We start from the raw sequence: 22299 nt of genomic DNA on the forward strand, positions 1-22299 counted from the left end.
TACCTAGTTCCCTGTTATGTGAGCAGGGGTGTATTACTACCTAGTTCCGTTATGTGAGCAGGGGTGTATTACTACCTAGTTCCATGTTATGTGAGCAGGGGTGTATTACTACCTAGTTCCCTGTTATGTGAGCAGGGGTGTATTACTACCTAGTTCCCTGTTATGTGAGCAGGGGTGTATTACTACCTAGTTCCCTGTTATGTGAGCAGGGGTGTATTACTACCTAGTTCCCTGTTATGTGAGCAGGGGTGTATTACTACATAGTTCCCTGTTATGTGAGCAGGGGCGTATTACTACCTAGTTCCCTGTTATGTGGGCAGGGGCGTATTACTACCTAGTTCCCTGTTATGTGAGCAGGGGTGTATTACTACCTAGTTCCCTGTTATGTGAGCAGGGGTGTAGTACTACCTAGTTCCCTGTTATGTGAGCAGGGGTGTATTACTACCTAGTTCCCTGTTATGTGGGCAGGGGTGTATTACTACCTAGTTCCCTGTTATGTGTGCAGGGGTGTATTACTACCTAGTTCCCTGTTATGTGAGCAGGGGTTTATTACTACCTAGTTCCCTGTTATGTGAGCAGGGGTGTATTACTACCTAGTTCCCTGTTATGTGAGCAGGGGTGTATTACTACCTAGTTCCATGTTATGTGAGCAGGGGTGTATTACTACCTAGTTCCCTGTTATGTGAGCAGGGGTGTATTACTACCTAGTTCCCTGTTATGTGAGCAGGGGTGTATTACTACATAGTTCCCTGTTATGTGAGCAGGGATGTATTACTACCTAGTTCCCTGTTATGTGAGCAGGGGTGTATTACTACCTAGTACCCTGTTATGTGAGCAGGGGTGTATTACTACATAGTTCCCTGTTATGTGAGCAGGGGTGTATTACTACCTAGTTCCCTGTTATGTGAGCAGGGGTGTATTACTACATAGTTCCCTGTTATGTGAGCAGGGGTGTATTACTACCTAGTTCCCTGTTATGTGAGCAGGGGTGTATTACTACCTAGTACCCTGTTATGTGAGCAGGGGTGTATTACTACATAGTTCCCTGTTATGTGAGCAGGGGTGTATTACTACCTAGTTCCCTGTTATGCGAGCAGGGGTGTATTACTACCTAGTTCCCTGTTATGTGAGCAGGGGTGTAGTACTACCTAGTTCCCTGTTATGTGAGCAGGGGTGTATTACTACCTAGTTCCCTGTTATGTGAGCAGGGGTGTATTACTACCTAGTTCCCTTTTATGTGAGCAGGGGTGTATTACTACCTAGTTCCCTGTTATGCGAGCAGGGGTGTATTACTACCTAGTTCCCTGTTATGTGAGCAGGGATGTATTACTACCTAGTTCCCTGTTATGTGAGCAGGGGTGTTTTACTACCTAGTTCCCTGTTATGTGAGAAGGGTTCTAGTACTACCTAGTTCCCTGTTATGTGAGCAGGGGTGTATTACTACCTAGTTCCCTGTTATGTGAGCAGGGGTGTATTACTACCTAGTTCCCTGTTATGTGAGCAGGGGTGTATTACTATCTAGTTCCCTGTTATGTGAGCAGGGGCGAATTACTACCTAGTTCCCTGTTATGTGAGCAGGGGTGTATTACTACCTAGTTCCGTTATGTGAGCAGGGGTGTATTACTACCTAGTTCCATGTTATGTGAGCAGGGGTGTATTACTACCTAGTTCCCTGTTATGTGAGCAGGGGTGTATTACTACCTAGTTCCCTGTTATGTGAGCAGGGGTGTAGTACTACCTAGTTCCCTGTTATGTGAGCAGGGGTGTATTACTACCTAGTTCCCTGTTATGTGGGCAGGGGTGTAGTACTACCTAGTTCCCTGTTATGTGAGCAGGGGTGTATTACTACCTAGTTCCCTGTTATGTGAGCAGGGGTGTATTACTACCTAGTTCCATGTTATGTGAGCAGGGGTGTATTACTACCTAGTTCCCTGTTATGTGAGCAGGGGTGTATTACTACCTAGTTCCCTGTTATGTGAGCAGGGGTGTATTACTACCTAGTTCCATGTTATGTGAGCAGGGGTGTATTACTACCTAGTTCCCTGTTATGTGAGCAGGGGTGTATTACTACCTAGTTCCCTGTTATGTGAGCAGGGGTGTATTACTACCTAGTTCCCTGTTATGTGAGCAGGGATGTATTACTACCTAGTTCCCTGTTATGTGAGCAGGGGTGTATTACTACCTAGTTCCCTGTTATGTGAGCAGGGGTGTATTACTACCTAGTTCCATGTTATGTGAGCAGGGGTGTATTACTACCTAGTTCCCTGTTATGTGAGCAGGGGTGTATTACTACCTAGTTCCCTGTTATGTGAGCAGGGGTGTATTACTACCTAGTTCCCTGTTATGTGAGCAGGGGTTTATTACTACCTAGTTCCCTGTTATGTGAGCAGGGGTGTATTACTACCTAGTTCCCTGTTATGTGAGCAGGGGTGTATTACTACCTAGTTCTCTGTTATGTGGGCAGGGGTGTAGTACTACATAGTTCCCTGTTATGTGAGCAGGGGTGTATTACTACCTAGTTCCCTGTTATGTGAGCAGGGGTGTATTACTACCTAGTTCCATGTTATGTGAGCAGGGGTGTATTACTACCTAGTTCCCTGTTATGTGAGCAGGGGTGTATTACTACCTAGTTCCCTGTTATGTGAGCAGGGGTGTATTACTACCTAGTTCCCTGTTATGTGAGCAGGGGTGTATTACTACATAGTTCCCTGTTATGTGAGCAGGGGTGTATTACTACCTAGTTCCCTGTTATGTGAGCAGGGGTGTATTACTATCTAGTTCCCTGTTATGTGAGCAGGGGTGTATTACTACCTAGTTCTCTGTTATGTGGGCAGGGGTGTATTACTACCTAGTTCCCTGTTATGTGAGCAGGGGTGTATTACTACCTAGTTCCCTTTTATGTGAGCAGGGGTGTATTACTACCTAGTTCCCTGTTATGCGAGCAGGGGTGTATTACTACCTAGTTCCCTGTTATGTGAGCAGGGGTGTATTACTACCTAGTTCCATGTTATGTGAGCAGGGGTGTATTACTACCTAGTTCCCTGTTATGTGAGCAGGGGTGTATTACTACCTAGTTCCCTGTTATGTGAGCAGGGGTGTATTACTACCTAGTTCCCTGTTATGTGAGCAGGGGTGTATTACTACCTAGTTCCCTGTTATGTGAGCAGGGGTGTATTACTACCTAGTTCCCTGTTATGTGAGCAGGGGTGTATTACTACCTAGTTCCCTGTTATGTGAGCAGGGATGTATTACTACCTAGTTCCCTGTTATGTGAGCAGGGGTGTATTACTACCTAGTTCCCTGTTATGTGAGCAGGGGTGTATTACTACCTAGTTCCATGTTATGTGAGCAGGGGTGTATTACTACCTAGTTCCCTGTTATGTGAGCAGGGGTGTATTACTACCTAGTTCCCTGTTATGTGAGCAGGGGTGTATTACTACCTAGTTCCCTGTTATGTGAGCAGGGGTTTATTACTACCTAGTTCCCTGTTATGTGAGCAGGGGTGTATTACTACCTAGTTCCCTGTTATGTGAGCAGGGGTGTATTACTACCTAGTTCTCTGTTATGTGGGCAGGGGTGTAGTACTACATAGTTCCCTGTTATGTGAGCAGGGGTGTATTACTACCTAGTTCCCTGTTATGTGAGCAGGGGTGTATTACTACCTAGTTCCATGTTATGTGAGCAGGGGTGTATTACTACCTAGTTCCCTGTTATGTGAGCAGGGGTGTATTACTACCTAGTTCCCTGTTATGTGAGCAGGGGTGTATTACTACCTAGTTCCCTGTTATGTGAGCAGGGGTGTATTACTACCTAGTTCCCTGTTATGTGAGCAGGGGTGTATTACTACCTAGTTCCCTGTTATGTGAGCAGGGGTGTATTACTACCTAGTTCCCTGTTATGTGAGCAGGGGTGTATTACTACCTAGTTCCCTGTTATGTGAGCAGGGGTGTATTACTACCTAGTTCCCTGTTATGTGAGCAGGGGTGTATTACTACCTAGTTCTCTGTTATGTGGGCAGGGGTGTAGTACTACATAGTTCCCTGTTATGTGAGCAGGGGCGAATTACTACCTAGTACCCTGTTATGTGAGCAGGGGTGTATTACTACCTAGTTCCCTGTTATGTGAGCAGGGGTGTATTACTACCTAGTTCTCTGTTATGTGGGCAGGGGTGTATTACTACCTAGTTCTCTGTTATGTGGGCAGGGGTGTATTACTACCTAGTTCCCTGTTATGTGAGCAGGGGTGTATTACTACCTAGTTCCCTGTTATGTGAGCAGGGGTGTATTACTACCTAGTTCCCTGTTATGTGAGCAGGGGTGTATTACTACCTAGTTCCCTGTTATGTGAGCAGGGGTGTATTACTACCTAGTTCCCTGTTATGTGAGCAGGGGTGTATTACTACCTAGTTCCCTGTTATGTGAGCAGGGATGTATTACTACCTAGTTCCCTGTTATGTGAGCAGGGGTGTATTACTACCTAGTTCCCTGTTATGTGAGCAGGGGTGTATTACTACCTAGTTCCATGTTATGTGAGCAGGGGTGTATTACTACCTAGTTCCCTGTTATGTGAGCAGGGGTGTAGTACTACCTAGTTCCCTGTTATGTGAGCAGGGGTGTATTACTACCTAGTTCTCTGTTATGTGGGCAGGGGTGTATTACTACCTAGTACCCTGTTATGTGAGCAGGGGTGTATTACTACCTAGTTCCCTGTTATGTGAGCAGGGGTGTAGTACTACCTAGTTCCCTGTTATGTGAGCAGGGGTGTATTACTACATAGTTCCCTGTTATGTGAGCAGGGGTGTATTACTACCTAGTTCTCTGTTATGTGAGCAGGGGTGTATTACTACCTAGTTCCCTGTTATGTGAGCAGGGGTGTATTACTACCTAGTTCCCTGTTATGTGAGCAGGGGTGTAGTACTACCTAGTTCCCTGTTATGTGAGCAGGGGTGTATTACTACATAGTTCCCTGTTATGTGAGCAGGGGTGTATTACTACCTAGTTCCCTGTTATGTGGGCAGGGGTGTAGTACTACATAGTTCCCTGTTATGTGAGCAGGGGCGAATTACTACCTAGTACCCTGTTATGTGAGCAGGGGTGTATTACTACCTAGTTCCCTGTTATGTGAGCAGGGGTGTATTACTACCTAGTTCTCTGTTATGTGGGCAGGGGTGTATTACTACCTAGTTCTCTGTTATGTGGGCAGGGGTGTATTACTACCTAGTTCCCTGTTATGTGAGCAGGGGTGTATTACTACCTAGTTCCCTGTTATGTGAGCAGGGGTGTATTACTACCTAGTTCCATGTTATGTGAGCAGGGGTGTATTACTACCTAGTTCCCTGTTATGTGAGCAGGGATGTATTACTACCTAGTTCTCTGTTATGTGGGCAGGGGTGTATTACTACCTAGTTCCCTGTTATGTGGGCAGGGGTGTATTACTACCTAGTTCCCTGTTATGTGAGCAGGGGTGTATTACTACCTAGTTCCCTGTTATGTGAGCAGGGGTGTATTACTACCTAGTTCCCTGTTATGTGAGCAGGGGTGTATTACTACCTAGTTCCCTGTTATGTGAGCAGGGATGTATTACTACCTAGTTCCCTGTTATGTGAGCAGGGGTGTATTACTACCTAGTTCCCTGTTATGTGAGCAGGGGTGTATTACTACCTAGTTCCATGTTATGTGAGCAGGGGTGTATTACTACCTAGTTCCCTGTTATGTGAGCAGGGATGTATTACTACCTAGTTCTCTGTTATGTGGGCAGGGGTGTATTACTACCTAGTACCCTGTTATGTGAGCAGGGGTGTATTACTACCTAGTTCCCTGTTATGTGAGCAGGGGTGTAGTACTACCTAGTTCCCTGTTATGTGAGCAGGGGTGTAGTACTACCTAGTTCCCTGTTATGTGAGCAGGGGTGTATTACTACCTAGTTCCCTGTTATGTGAGCAGGGGTGTATTACTACCTAGTTCCATGTTATGTGAGCAGGGGTGTATTACTACCTAGTTCCCTGTTATGTGAGCAGGGATGTATTACTACCTAGTTCTCTGTTATGTGGGCAGGGGTGTATTACTACCTAGTACCCTGTTATGTGAGCAGGGGTGTATTACTACCTAGTTCCCTGTTATGTGAGCAGGGGTGTAGTACTACCTAGTTCCCTGTTATGTGAGCAGGGGTGTAGTACTACCTAGTTCCCTGTTATGTGAGCAGGGGTGTATTACTACCTAGTTCTCTGTTATGTGGGCAGGGGTGTATTACTACATAGTTCCCTGTTATGTGAGCAGGGGTGTATTACTACCTAGTACCCTGTTATGTGAGCAGGGGTGTATTACTACCTAGTTCCCTGTTATGTGAGCAGGGGTGTAGTACTACCTAGTTCCCTGTTATGTGAGCAGGGGTGTATTACTACATAGTTCCCTGTTATGTGAGCAGGGGTGTATTACTACCTAGTTCTCTGTTATGTGAGCAGGGGTGTATTACTACCTAGTTCCCTGTTATGTGAGCAGGGGTGTATTACTACCTAGTTCCCTGTTATGTGAGCAGGGGTGTAGTACTACCTAGTTCCCTGTTATGTGAGCAGGGGTGTATTACTACATAGTTCCCTGTTATGTGAGCAGGGGTGTATTACTACCTAGTTCCCTGTTATGTGAGCAGGGGTGTATTACTACATAGTTCCCTGTTATGTGAGCAGGGGTGTAGTACTACCTAGTTCCATGTTATGTGAGCAGGGGTGTATTACTACCTAGTTCCCTGTTATGTGAGCAGGGGTGTATTACTACCTAGTTCCCTGTTATGTGAGCAGGGGTGTAGTACTACATAGTTCCCTGTTATGTGAGCAGGGGTGTAGTACTACCTAGTTCCCTGTTATGTGAGCAGGGGTGTAGTACTACCTAGTTCCATGTTATGTGAGCAGGGGTGTATTACTACCTAGTTCTCTGTTATGTGAGCAGGGGTGTATTACTACCTAGTTCCCTGTTATGTGAGCAGGGGTGTATTACTACCTAGTTCCCTGTTATGTGGGCAGGGGTGTAGTACTACATAGTTCCCTGTTATGTGAGCAGGGGTGTATTACTACCTAGTTCCCTGTTATGTGAGCAGGGGTGTATTACTACATAGTTCCCTGTTATGTGAGCAGGGGTGTATTACTACCTAGTTCCCTGTTATGTGAGCAGGGGTGTATTACTACCTAGTTCCCTGTTATGTGAGCAGGGGTTTATTACTACCTAGTTCCCTGTTATGTGATCAGGGGTGTATTACTACCTAGTTCTCTGTTATGTGGGCAGGGGTGTATTACTACCTAGTTCTCTGTTATGTGGGCAGGGGTGTATTACTACCTCTCTGAAAGTCTCTCTTATTTTCTGTTCCAAGTTTTAATTTGTTAACCATTCAGGAGTCTGGCAAAGCTGGGTAACTACTTCACGTTAATTGTCCCCCAGCTTTCCCAGGCATAGCTAGAACCAGGACGTTAGGGACATATTATTATTGTAGGGGTGACGTGGATGCTGTGGTCACTCTCAGGCCTTTGTCCCACTCCATGTACCTAAACACAGTGAAGTAGAGGAAGTACAGTCCCAGCGCTGACTCCTGGGAGTATCCCGTCCCTGCGGACAAGGTGCGCCTGACTCCGGGTGAGGTGAGCTGCTGCTGTCAGCCTGTCCAGGTGCTCCGCCCCCCGCCCGGCCATGGAGGAGGCGGGTCAGTGACGTCAGCGTGGCAGTTCTCCGGTGCTGGGCGCTGAGGCTGTGCAGTGCTCCGGGGGTCAGAGTGTAAGCGGGGCGGCTCTGTGTGTCTGTGTCCCCGGCCTGGTGTCTGTGCGGCGTAGCAGTGTGGGGTGAGTAGTCGGGATAAGCTGTCATGTGATGTAGTGTGGACTTGTCCAGTGTGTATTTTCTCCATGCCCGGGGCTCCGTGCACCCCCTCCCCTCTCATTCTCCTCCCCCTGTGATCCTGCCTGGACCTCTCTTCCTGGTCCCTCTTCCTTCCCTATGGAATCTGCTGGGGCTTTTCCTAGTGCCATCTCTGTGGAGAGATTGTGTGACATCTGTGCCGGCAATGACCTCTGATCACACGGACGGTGTCCATTCATCTGTCTCTTAGGAAGTTGTCACCTGTTGAGCGGGCAGAGTTATGACCAAACTATGCTCCAATATTTACTGTAGATGTAGCAGAGCTGGAATTGTCAGTTAACTCTTTGGAACTTTATTGTGCAACAGGATAACTCATAAGTTTGGAGAACCTGTTTTCAGGTTGGGGTTCTCTGAAAAATCGCTCCCCAGCTCAGAGTGATATTTAGCATTATTGGGTGTGTTACCCTTTTCCCTAGTTCACTGCCCGGTTAGACACCCAATAGATCATGGAAGTGGATTTCAAAAGCTGACGTCCCTTTAAGATAATGGCGTATATTTACCTGTAGTCCTCATCAGGATGAGTTCTGCCAACTAACAAACTTAGCTCAACTACATCGGTGCACGCAAAGTAATCTTTTTATAAAAGATATTTGTAAAAATAACTGTTTAATATTTGGGTATAAATGGGACATCGTCAGGAGATCACATCCAACATAGAGGTGGCCATCAGTCCGGACCGGCCATGATGTCACCATAGATGGCTATCGCTCCTTCTGGCTGTCACTTGGATAAGATGAATTCTTGGCTGGTCTGTGGCCGCCTTCTTATTACAGATGTTCTTTGTGAATCTCAAGTCGGGAGACATCAATGATTGACTGGAGATGGAGCTGATTCTTGTGGGAGTACAAGGGTGACATCTGATGTCATTTATTCTACAGTTATTTACTAATTAACAGTCATGAGCGCCCCCTCCCCTTTATTCCGCATCATTGTAATGCTGACAGGTGCCCAACAGAAAATAGGTTACTGAGTCCCCGCACATCGGGACAACTTCCTCATTAGGTATTTTGACGTATCGCCGATCCTTGTGGTCCCTACAATGTCCCTGATCTTACCTCTCATGTAACAGTGGGGAAGGCTTTTTTCCTCCTTGAAGAAACTGATATTTACTTACAATATTTTTGTGTTCAGAATGTAAATATGTTGATTCGGAGCACACTATTGGTCAGATTTCTGCAGCATAGACTAGAATGATAATATTGTAGTGTTGTTTATATAGAATATGTTCATGCACAGAATCATAGAGCCCCCCCTATAGATGCGGACTCTGGGTTCCATGTTTGAGGACTACATTTCAACAAATAGTGCATTGCAAAGGGAAACTGGCAGAGCCCTGAGTGCGGAGTCTGTACGGAGCACACGGAGTCCCTGCCACTCTGTATGGTGCAATATGGGTATATACTATATATTCTTACTGAAAAGCAATGGTACTAGGGGAGAATACCTCCTGGCAACCAGTGGAGCATGTCATTTTTTTTATTTTCCTTTCCATGTTAACCTTGTTTTGACATCCGCCCCATATATATATATATATATATAACGCACGACGGAGGTAGGATAAGTATGGAGTGTGCTCACAGGCAGAGCCCGCTCCATAAGATGCGCGTGTCGGCTGTATGTTACAGCCGACACTTCACTGCAACGGGCGGGATGGTAGATTACGATCTCGCTCGTTTAATTTCTTTGATGCCGCAGTCATCTAAGCCATTAGAAAGAGGGAGATGCGCCCCCCCCCATGATGCGACCGTGGGGTGCTGATGGTTGTCATGGCAGCCCGGGGGCCTATTGAAGGTCCCAAGGTCTGCCATCTTTGTGCTCCTATTAAAAAAAAAATATTAAAAATTCTCTCAAAAAATGGAATAAAACTTAACCAAAATAAAAACTACGGCTCACCCCGCAAAAAAAATAAGCCCTCGTACTGCTCAATCAATGGGAAATTAAGAAAATTATGGCTCTCAGAATGTGGTGACACAAACCAATTTTTTTTACTTTTTATAACAATCTGTTTTTTCTTTGTAAAAGTAGCAAAACATAAAAAAAAAAACGCAAAACCAATGGCAGAGATGCTGGTTTTTTTTCCCTATTCCACCCAACAAAGAGATGTTTTCCAGTTTCCATGTACATTATTTGGTGCAATAAATGACGCCGTGCAAATCAAGGGAAAAATAAAGTTATGGCTTTTGGAACGTGGGGATGAAAAACAAAAAATGGCTGTGGTGGGAAGGGGCATAGAAGTGTATGTTCACACACAGCAGGTTTGTTGCAGACATTTCTATAAGTGTCCCACTCATCTGAATGGGACAGAAACCGCTGCATTCGGATGAATGGAACTGATTATAAGTCGCAGACATTTTGGCAGCAAATCTGCCGCGTGTGAATCTACCCCACAGAATCTACAAAATAAAAAAGATCTGTATGAGGTCGCAGGCACAATATAAGGTGGCGCAGTTGGGCCACGGCGACTTCTATAGGTTCTGTATTACATCTCTGTACAATATCAAGGTTGTATGCAGTCCTAATCCGCCGATCCCATATAATATATTTCTTACAGTGTCATTCGTCAGTTTGTGATCCAGCCGTCCAAATCTGTTCATGCCTTTGCTTACCAATGGGCACTACTGCCCACAGCTGGCACATGTGAATTTCCACCTACTATACAAGTGGCTGGTGGTTTGTATTCCCATGCCTCCAGCCCGTGTGTTCCTAGCAGTGGAGATGGGGCGAAGCCCTGCAGTCATTTTTCTTATATTTAATCTTGGCAGTGGGTATAGCACCATTCATATAACTAAAGTTCATCGCCCGCTGGGAAGTTATTGGCATGAATGGGATGTGTATTTTAATATAAAAACGGTTCGTCCAGTTTCTTTGTGATATCCTCGTAGCCCTTTGTATCTGCTGATCCGTCATATCCACCCGCTCACAGTATGTAGTAGTTTACATGACACTAGTGTGCTGACCATCCAGCTTTTATTGGCAGCATACCCATTATCCATCAGGCTGGTGAGAGTGCCCGCCTAGTTGGTTACCCAGTCTCACAGTATATTTGGTCAGCAGCATGCCTGGTGTCATTGGTTTTGGTAAGAGGTACAGGGCAAATACACGTTGTACATGTTTATGACAAATTATAACCAAGCCCAGATTCTAGCGGTGACTCCTGTGCATTTTTGGCTGCAAAATTACGCAAGGAACACAATTTAATGTAAAAATAGTCTAGGCATAGTCTATCCGGTTTCTGCACACCTAGTAACCTCGCCTTGCTGAGATAAACCCGTCCCTGCATATCGTCCCTGTACAGGTGGGACCATGCAGAGTTAATGGATTTTTGATGCAGATCTTTTTGTACTCCGGGGGATTTATCAAATGTTCTACGCCGGTTTTCTGAAATAGAAAAGTCGCAAATGCATTAAAAGTTGCAGTCCGCATTTACGCCGCTCACAGCACTTTAGCAAAAAGTCTTAGGTAAAGGGGTGGAGCCACCAGCAGCCCGACACATTTACTATAGTGACGTCAGGAACTGGGGTAAATTATGGCGAGAAGCTGCTGCAGATTTCACTTTCTGGCGCACGGACAGCAGAAGAAGCGACACATTTAATAATAAATTATCTGCATCTTACTCCTGCGGGCTCCATACTAAGACTGGCATCTGAAGCACCAGTCTTCATAAATCGTCCACCAGGTATTGGGCAGAAATGCCAGGATCTCACTCAGTTTTTTTTTTAACCAAACCCAGGAGTGGACACAAAAGAAAGGAGATGCGTCAGTCTATTCTTTACAGCTTTCTTCTGGATACACTTCTAGGTTTAGCTAAAAAAACGGAGCCAAAAACTGCATTACTACTGCTTGTGTGACTCTGACCTAAGGGTGCCTTCACACAGCACTTTTTGGAAAAAAACTACAGTATTTGGTTGTTTTTTCAAAATGAATGGGAAATGAAGAGGTCTAAGGGCTCTTTTACACGGGCAGATTTTCTTCCTGCCCGGTAAACCAGCAGCGGTTGTTAATACAGCATGTCAATCGGTACTCCGCTTTAACAGAGCAATGACCGGAATGTATTAAGAGGAACGATCCTTAATATGACATCTTATTGTCCGCACGTCCCCTGTTCACACAGGGAGATGTGCTGCCGACAGGCGACCATTTTTTGAGTTGTGTGAAAGATTCGGTCAGCCAACAAATGAGCGTTTGCTGGTTTGTCAGCTTAGTGATCCCCCGTTTACACAGGGCAAAGACCGGGAACGAGCGTTCATACGAAGGCTTGTTCGCTCGATCATTGACCGTGTAAAAGGGCCTTTATATTTCTCCTTCCTGCTGAATCCATTTTAGCTCAAATAATGACATAAAAAACTGCAGTGCCATTTTTCCAAAATGTGGTGAGTGTAAAACAGCCACTGTGGGAACCACAGTGGAACAAGTGCCTTGTAAGGCTGGAATCACACATGCAGGTGTTTGAGTCAAACACAGAAGTGGAACCAAAAAAAAGGAAAGGTTTAGGGTAGGAACACACAGAAAATCAGCAGTATTTACGCCGTGTAACGGATTAATTGTGGAAAATCTGCAGCGTATTCCAGTAGCAGCAGCGTGGCTAAGATTTCAACAAATCTCGTCCCCACACTGCAGAAAAATGCCGTAGAAAAAAAGCGCGTTTCTTCAACCGCAGCATGTCTATTAATGTTACGGAATCGCAGCTCTTCTGTTGTGGGTTTTCCCATTGAATTCAATGGGGTACTTAAACCCGCAACAAAGTGGTGTGTGTGCTGCGATATTTGCGAAGGGATCACAGCGATTCCGCCGCAAAAATCGCAAGTAAGAATAAAAAATAATAGTTATACTTACCCAGAGTTCCCTGCTTCTCCATTCCAGCCTCCCTGGATGAAGTAGCAGGCCATGTGACCGCTGCAGCCAATCACAGGCTGCAGTGGTCACATGGCCTGCAACGTCATCCAGGGAGGCTGGAGCGGATGTCAGAGGAGGGAGGGGGTAATTACGTGTGATAATTTACGCCCGAAACAACGCACCACAGTGGTGCGGGATTTCAGAAGGCATTCCTGCGGTGTTCAGGGCGGATATGCTGTGCAGCTTGACGCAGTCTATCCGCCCTGAATACGCTGTGTGTGTTCATACCCTTAAAGTATAGCTAAACGATTGACAAACTTCTGACATGTCATAGTGACATGTCAGAAGTTTGGATTGGTGGGGGTCCGAGCACGGAGACCCCCACCAATCGCTAGAACGAAGCAGCTGAAGCGCACGTGTGAGCGCTCAGCCGCTACGTGTCTATTTGGCTTTTTCTGGAAATCATTGTAGCGGAGTACGGGCTCCATAGAAAGTCTATGAGCCCGTACGCCGATACATCGGCTTTCCGGAAAAAGCCGAACAGACACGAAGCAGCTGAACGCTCACACGTGCGCTTCAGCTGCTTCGTTCTAGCGATTGGTGGGGGTCTCCGTGCTCGGACCCCCACCAATCCAAACTTCTGACATGTCACTATGACATGTCAGAAGTTTGTCAATCGTTTAGCTACACTTTAAAGGAATCGACTAAAGCCCAATGTACACGGCCGTAGAAATGAACCGCAAAAAATAGGAAATGTCCTATTTTTTGTGTTTACTGTTCTCCTATACTTATTATTGTGAGCACGGTCCGCAAATGCGGATGACACTTGGCGGCCCGATTTTGTGCATGGGGCCTAATATGTCCCCTCTCTTTTACATCTACTCCTGTGTTTTGCTAAGAAAAACAACTGGTCCACGTGGAAGACTATCGCAACTAGGGGTAAGGTAACATGATTACTTTGTGTGGCCTTACTCCTAGTTGCTGTTCCGCAGGGACCAAATGCAGTATGAACCTCGGCTTCCTGTTGACTTGCTGTAAATCTACATGGTTATTGAATGCTTGTTAATGTTTGCATGTGGAGATTTGTGGTAAAACCACATCACTGGCGTCATGGATTCCATTTCATCCATAATCGGTCAGTTTGACCTATTTTAGTCTGTCGAGCGTCCAGTTTTTCTTAGGCAGAATAGCACATCAGGCTAAGCTATTCAGCCCACTGGAAGCGATGGAACCTAACCAAATGGAACCATGGTGTGAGTGTGAACAGGGCCTAACTGGCCTGACTAATATAACCGGGTAGGTAAGCACTGGATGATGGACTATACAGTCCGCTTAGCCAAAAACGGAAATCCAGTGTGTGATAGAGGGTATTACCTTGCTTATCATATGCCACTTCATGTTTGTGCTGGGCAGGGACTTTCTATGGGTTAAATATTACTTATTTTCTACATTTATCTGACAGTGCGTCGCATTTAAAGGTTAAACCATGGCCATTGGATTGTGTCTGCTTCACACGATTCTCTTCTCCGCTGTTGTATGTAGGTGTTTCACAGGGCTGGACAAATCCCAGATGCCAGGTAGAAATTTGCTGCAGGTACTTTTATTCTGTGCTGTGTTTGCTTATGGAAGATCCTATGACTTGGGGTCTGACTCCTGGAGTAGTCCTACTGACTCCTTGTCTACATTACGCTTCCAGTTGTCTGTTCTGGAAATGAATGGCACGTCTCCATGCTCATCCCCGGGATCTCTGGAATGCTCATTGCTTTTTGTTTCCTGCATAGAAACATTGGGAATCTTTTCCTGTATAGACTAAAACCAGGAAGGTGCAGTACATAACTAGGACGGACATTATGTACACTATGTTGTATAGTACAAGGACTACGGCTACATAGGAGCACAGTGACAACAAGCAGTGTGGCATTGCATTATTTCTGTCACCTTGGAACTAACCATCAAAAACTAATTTCTAGTTTGCAATATTTCCCTATTTAAAAAAGCATTTTAAGAATTTTTTTTATTACGATAACAATTTTTAACCTGTTTTTTTTTTGGGCGGGAAAAATGAAATCATTATATATAAATATACTAAATCTAATGGTTCTTCCCCTCTCCCCAAGCATTACAAAAAGGGGCTGCAGTGTGCATACAGTTGTGTATATAGAACATACAGACTGCTACCATGTAACCTAATATCAGCAGTGTCTATGTAGTCCTGCCAGTCAGCGTTTTCTGTACAGCTGTTTGTCATGTGGTGTTTAGTTGGCGTTCCCTAAGTGTCTATTCTGCTGAGTTGCCAGTAACAGTCCTATGTTTCTCCATTTCAATATTTACTGAGTAGGGTCCCACAATAAACCCCTATTTGGTCTGCTAGCCCCCTCCCTGTTAAATAGCTGATCGGTAGAGGTGTTTAAAGTTAGGACCCCACCTCTCTAATATCGATGACCTATCCTAAAGATACATTCTTTTGAGGGATCCGCCGGGATGGAATAGCATAACTACTACACTATTCCATCCTTCAAAATGAAGGTATACTAATGTATATACTATATACTAATGGCCTCTGTCGGGCTGCTGGAGCCCTGTGGACAAGTTTAGCGTTTATGTCTGGAGCTTTCCCGCCGTACAGGCTAAATGTATGGCCAAATTGTGATGTGCACGGGGCCTAACAAAGGTCACTGCACCGAAGCAATGTCTTCTGTGTAGTATTTCTGTAAAGCAGGGTGGTGACAAGATAAGCAAAGTTCAACAGGTTCAATTTATAATTTTGCATATTGAAGAGATTCTTTACTAAGTTGTCTTAAAGGAGCCAGGTTGTCTGGCTACGAATAAAAATCAACTGGCCCCAGAAGTGGTCTAACTGGCCCATATGGTCTATAATTATTTGTCCACCCCTTACTACATTTTCTTCTTTTATTACAATACATTAAAGCAACACCCTGGGCAAAAGTCATACATTGTGTTGGTCCTCATGAACACTGTGTTATGACTCTGTACAACCTTTGAGCTGTACCTCACATATAAAAGTCATTAGAGCCCTAGTGTGCCTCCATATACCTCCGATTTCATACAGCGGCATATGATGTTTTTTGTTTTTTTCGTGGATTCCGCGTTTCAACACTGGTTGGGAGTCTGATGGAAGTATTAAACCTACCCCCTGCTTAATTGGTTTTTTAGCCTGCTGCTTTGTCCCTTCCCCATACTTTATACTGCAGCCATATTTCACATAGATGCTATGTGTAAGCACAGGCTCCCCAGAAACTCAGTGCATGAAGAGATGATTTCCTTCACAGCAGCATAAAAGTCCAGTGGTTATGTTTGGTTTTTTTAAACTCCATCGACCTAGCACGTTGGACCTGTAAAGATATTATTCACTCTTTTTGTTACTATTCACTATAGATGTGCAGGAAATTCTACCAAGAAAACAGATAATGATAGTGTATAACTTTAGGGAGTTGTTTCGTACAGGTTTGGCGATGTGCAGAGAACCCATAGGGATATCCATATACTGTACGTCCTCTGTTTCTGTACTATTACTGGACATTGTTTGATACTGTGTGCGTTCAGGAAACTGCCACTGAATGTTGAGGCCACGTGCATTTTATCTCTCTTTCTATTGTATGAGTGGGGCAGGTGCTGTTACAGTTGTGAATATGGGCCTTTGGTTATGGTCTTTGATCTGCACTTTATGTCAATGAACAATGAATTGAAGTAGAGCTGATCACGTGAACCTCGAAGCGTTACCTGTGCCTTTTTATCAAAACAAAGAGGAGGACCGATGCTCGTATCAAGTTATGCTTTTTTATTTGTGTTTGTTTTTTCGGATGCGGCAGAGCAATTCTATATAGATAACTCCTACTGAGATTCCAGGATAGGTTCTCTGAACTACCTGATCTCCTACAAGGATGTAAAGTATAAAGCCAGCAAGAAAGGACTTCATTCTGCTCATCCTAAGGATAGGCCATCAATATTAATCCCGGGAATCCCCTTTAAAGGGAACGTGTAACAAATTTATAGGCCTCTACAACTGCCACCATGCCTTTTATACTGGGTGGCAATAGTACTCTAAAGATACCTCTGTATAATCTGTCCGATGATGCATAACGTAGAAAAGGAATTTATAATAAAGCACGTTATGTAAGTTCCCATAAAGAGTCATCTAGGCGGTGCCACTATGGTGAAGAGTCATGCGGTTTGGTCCCTAAACACGCCCTTCATGGCTTAATTTACGATGCACATGGGCAGGCTTGTAATAAGGTATCCTGGCCCGTGGGACGTCCAGTGAAGCCATAAGTTCATTTTCTACATTATGCATTATTGGGAAGACTATACAGCAGCATATTTATAATATTACCGTCCAGTATAGCGGCGAGGTGGCGGTTTAGGAGCTTAATAACTATGACCGGTTCCTTTTAAGGAGTTTTTGTATTAGAGAACAAGTTTCTATTTCCAGAGAAACCTTTAGATACAAACAGTCTTATGCACTTTGCAGTGATCTAGTGACATGGCGCATTATCTTGTTGGAAGTAGCCTCTAGATTGGTAGACTGTGGCCATAAATGGATGCACATGGACAGTAACAATACCCAGACTATTACTTTTCATAATATTTAATGTGTGCAAAGAAAACATATCACATAACCCCAGCCTAAGCTGATGTCAATGGGCAGAAAGGGTCCATGCATTGGTTTACCTTTTTCCAGTCTTGAACTCTCCCGTTTTAGTGACCGCTGTGTCCTCTTTCCTAGTTCTTGGCAGACAGAGGCGGTGGTCTTCTGCTGCTCTAGGCCATCGACTTCAAGGTTTAAAGCGGTTATCCCACAAAAGATTTATAAAGGGAAGGAACGTGTAAAATGAAGTATGCAATATCAATGCATTAAAAATATTTTTTCTGTACAGACATAACTTACATTGGTGGCAGTGATAGCGCCCCCTAGTTTTTCCGCCTTCTTCAGTGAGCAGTGGTGGACACGCGTGCGCTGTTCTTATTTTCCCTCCTCTGGCTTCATGGTGATGCGGCTCATTGAATCCACATATAAGAAAAAGTTGACCATTTACTTAAACTTTCTTTCTGTAAGTCTGGATTTACACGAGCGTGTGCGATTTGCGCGCGCAAAAACGCAGCGTTTTGCACGCGCAAAAGGTACTTAACAGCTCCGTGTGTCATCACCATATGATGCGTGGCTGCGTGATTTTCACGCAGCCGCCATCAATATGACACTCCGTTTGTATGTTTGTAAACAGAACAGCACATGGTGCTTTTCTGTTTTCATTCATACTTTTTACTGCTTTTGCGCAAATCACACGCAAGTGCTTCCATGTGCTGCGCGTGATTTTCACGCACCCGTTGACTTCAATGGGTGCGTGATGTGCGAACAACTAACAAATATAGGACATGTCGTGAGTTTTACACGGCGGACACGCTGCGTGAAACTCACGGACAGTCTGCACGGCCCCATGAAAATCACGCGCGTTGCACGGACGTATTACACGTTCGCCTAAATAAGCCCTAAGAGTCTACTATTGTGGGGTGATATATATTTTTTTTTAAAATCCCTTGGACAAGCTGGTCAGTGCACACAGACACCACCTGACCCAAATACAACCAGCTTGTGTTCATGTATGGTGCAGGCTCAATGCCTCACTCCGCTGCCTCTCTTGGATGGATCTGGGCATTGCCAGGGATCTCTGTCGCCTCCTCCACTTCGTGTACACACAGCCGGCTGTCCTCCCTATCCTGGATGGGCCCGGGCTCTACTATTGATCCCCGCTGCCTCCTGATTGTCTGTCTTTCCCTGCTTGGGACACACAGCCCAAGCAAGAAAGGACAAGCGGGAGGTGGGGGATCCCTGGCAGTGCCCATCCAGTAAAAAAAAGGGCAGACGAAAGACCGTGGAAATCCCAGACAGCACCCTGGCCTATCCAAGGGAGGTAGAACAGCAGGGTGAGGAATTGTGCCTGCACCATGCATGAATATCCCTTGGAAGTCTGCGCTGACTGTACAGTTTTGTCAAAGGATTTTTTAAAATAAAAAATATGACCCCCATATTAGAAAACGGGCACAGTATACATAGGGCCGCATGGGTGTACTGAGCGGCACGTGGTGGCGTGCTGCTGCCTGCTTACAAACAAACAAAGCGGTAGGGTATAGAAGAATGTAAAATGATATTTAGTGATTATTAGTATTAGGTGTATCCTGTTAATAACCAGAGTTTTTAGTGAAAGAGGATCTCGGAGATTGTGATCTGTATATCACTGTTGGAACACTTGGTTATTTGAATTATGTCATCTTCATCTTAGTTTGAAGCAGTCTGGCCATTTTCTGATCACTATCATTAAGGGATTATTCACGTGATTATTAAATACGTCCATCTGACTGCCGTTAAAACAGCGACCGTCACACAGACACATGTATTTCAATGGGGCCGTTCACACGGCCGTTGTTTTAACGGACCGTGCGAAGGGTCTGTTAAAAAAAAATAAAAAAAATAATAGAACATGTCCCATTTTCTTCCGTTTGCACAGATTCCTCCATAGACTCAAGTCTACGGGGATCCGTGCAATCGGGTCACGCACGGGTGAAACTCTGACTTGAAAAAACTTCTGTTTTTCACGTCCGAGTTTCCTCCTCCGATTTTCCCCATGTTCGTGTGAATATGCCCTAATATAACATATATTTTTTTTCCGAAGGACTAGCACTTACTGTTTTTTTTTTTTTTTTTTTTTCCCATTGGTAGAGTTGTTTGTGTTGTTGGAAAAACTTTTCATGTACTTTGCTTAAACATAAAAAACAGAGTGCTCGTCGTTCCATTTACAAACCCACACATCTATGGCCAGTAAATGACTGAGAAGAAAGTCTACAGAAAAGGGGCGAGATATGTGGTTTGCTACATCCGTACATCCTGCCACCGGTTTCACCTTTCCTTGAGATTTGCTTCATAGTCCTTTACTGGTGGTTCATACCAAGTGTGGTTTCTCATCAAAGTTATTATTTGGGAGGGTTTCAGACAGTCAAATGAAATAAAAAGTTTTAGACGATCAGACAACCCGTCAGACACTAACAATCATTTTACAGTGAAAGCCGCAAAGAGGAAATTTTTTGTCTTTGGCCTGAAGACCTGATCCTTTTTACCACGTTCCTACCTTATGGGAGTTGTCCACATTCCAGATGTACATACCTAATAGAGGGTGTAGATAGTGAGGCAGCTTTTACAACTTTATTTTTATGGTGTACAGTTCTTCTTTAGAAGAAGTTCCAACTGTTGGAGGATATTTTGTTGTGTATTTCCGTGTACGTCATAGCCTTTTTATATGGTGTGGATTGAAGAACTAGCCATGTGGGATAATTTGTAATGTTTTGTGGTTATGGCTGAATTACACGAGACTGGCGGACAGTCTGTAATCTTCTGGAAGTAGCTGGCTTTCACTACTAAGACTTTCTTGTTGTACGTACCAATTCATCCAGCTACAATAGTACTACAAACCCTTCATTGTGCTTTGGGTTGGAATGCTGTTCAGCCCAGAAGGCAGATACAATTTCTGTCTGATCATTAAAATAATCATTTTAAGAGTAGAAAATGACTATGTAAACTAAAGGAAGACCGTACTTAGGAGAAGACATCAGAGTTCAAGTGAGAGGGTACTGAACTTATTCATTCAAAATAATAGGGAGATTATAGATTGTTTACTTTTATGTGGCCCAAAAACATGTCACTTGTCAGTAGCACATATCCCCGTGTAAACCCCTATGGTCCATGTGGCTGCAGAGTTTTGTTTTTTTTACACGGTTATTTGATGCGGAACCGCATCGGAAAACGTGCCAAAAACATCCGAAAACGCCTCCCATTGATTTCAAAGAAGCGATATGCCCTATCTTCGGGCGTTTACGTCTCTGACCTCCCATTGACATCAATGGGAGGCAGAGAAAGCGATTTTCACTGCATTTTTGCCTGCGCTAGTCAATGGCCATGGGCGGAAAACGACACGAAATACGCAAGAATCGGCGTGCCGGCAGATCAAAATCTGCCACAAAATTCCAGATGGAATTATGAGGCAGAATTTTCTGCCTGCAAAAAAACCCTGTGTCAACATACCCTAATAAATGTTTTCAGCAGCTCACGTAATATACCTTAAAACTGAGAAACAGGAGTCAAACACTATTTATAATAGAAAATCAGGAAAATATAAATTTTTTATTACCAAAATTTAAACCGAGGGGATATAAAATATACAGAGGATCCAAAAGCAAGTTTGGACTGTATAAGGGCCACATAGGTATATGGATTAATAGCGCAGTAATAATGCATAAATGCAGAGTAGAAGATGCATGGCGTTAATAATAAAGGACAGGTAGTGCCAAGTCTAAATAAACAGAGGAATCAATGCGGTTACGTAGAGCTTAACGAACCATGCGAAAGTAGTAGAAGTAAACGGTGAGTACGGACAGGAGAGTGGTACCATCTAAGAAATGAACGACTACACTAAGGCTGGATTCACACGAGCGTGGCGTTTTTGTGACCACCGTCATCTTGAAAGCTACAGATGTGATGACCGCCGCTGTCCACTGTTTACACCTCTGAATCAAGGGGACTAGGGGGCCTTCAAATACAACACAGGGGTAAGCAATGGGAGTAGTTAAGGGTGCCTGTCTCAACACAGCAGTTTAAGGCATTTTAGAAATTTTTGGAGAAAATGGCTAAACCTTTAAAAGGGAATGTATCACTTTGATTATAGATTTTTTTAATTCTATTTTCTGTATACGATTATGGGTGCAACTATATTGCCTGACCCCTTGAAAAAGCTGTATACGCGAAACGCGTGTGAGGGCGCGTCTATCCTTCTGGGCCACTTCAACACATCTGACACTCATGGGTAAGGCGTGCTAGGTCATACACCTCTGTTTGGGATTCCATTTAGATTCACGTTAGCATTCATTTGGACATTTGTTCAGATATGTCCATTAGGCTTTATTCAGACGAACGGGAAATACGTCCGTGCAACGCGCGTGTTTTTCACGCGCGTTGCACGGACCTATATTAGTCTATGGGGCCGTGCAGACATGTGCGTGATTTTTACTCAGCGTGAGTCCGCTGAAAAAAAGTCACGACATGTCCGTTCTTTGGGCGTTTTGCGTGAATCACGCACCCATTGAAGTCAATGGGTGCGTGAAAACCACGCATGTCGCACGGAAGCACTTCCGTGCGAACAGCGTGATTCGCGCAACAGCTGTCAAAAGGATGAATGAAAACAGAAAAGCACCACGTGCTTTTCTGTTTACAAACATCCAAATGGAGTGTCATAATGATGGCGGCTGCGCGAAAAGCACGCAGCCGCGCATCATATGATGCTGCCACACGGAGCTGTTAAGTGGCTTTTGCGCACGCGGTGCTTTTCTGTTTTCATTCATCCTTTTGACAGCTGTTGCGCGAATCACGCTGTTCGCACGGAAGTGCTTCCGTGCGACATGCGTGGTTTTCACGCACCCATTGACTTCAATGGGTGCGTGATTCGTGCAAAACGCCCAAAGAACGGACATGTCGTGACTTTTTTTCAGCGGACTCACGCTGAGTAAA

General features: G+C 44.5%; 1 protein-coding gene across 5 annotated transcripts in view; it reads left to right on the top strand.

The window, feature by feature from the left end:
* Positions 1-7594: 7594 nt before the first annotated feature.
* The window catches only part of MYO6 (myosin VI), a 274062-nt gene continuing 259357 nt past the window's right edge, over positions 7595-22299 (top strand). For 2 of the 5 annotated variants that reach the window (XM_075862043.1, XM_075862045.1), the window contains exon 1: positions 7595-7822. The gene's annotated coding sequence lies outside the window, so the exon portion shown is untranslated. The remainder of the gene's footprint in view (positions 7823-22299) is intronic. The other 3 variants (XM_075862044.1, XM_075862046.1, XM_075862047.1) reach the window with 2 other exon arrangements.

This window comes from Rhinoderma darwinii, chromosome 4, assembly GCF_050947455.1.
Source record: "Rhinoderma darwinii isolate aRhiDar2 chromosome 4, aRhiDar2.hap1, whole genome shotgun sequence".
NCBI lineage: Eukaryota > Metazoa > Chordata > Amphibia > Anura > Rhinodermatidae > Rhinoderma > Rhinoderma darwinii.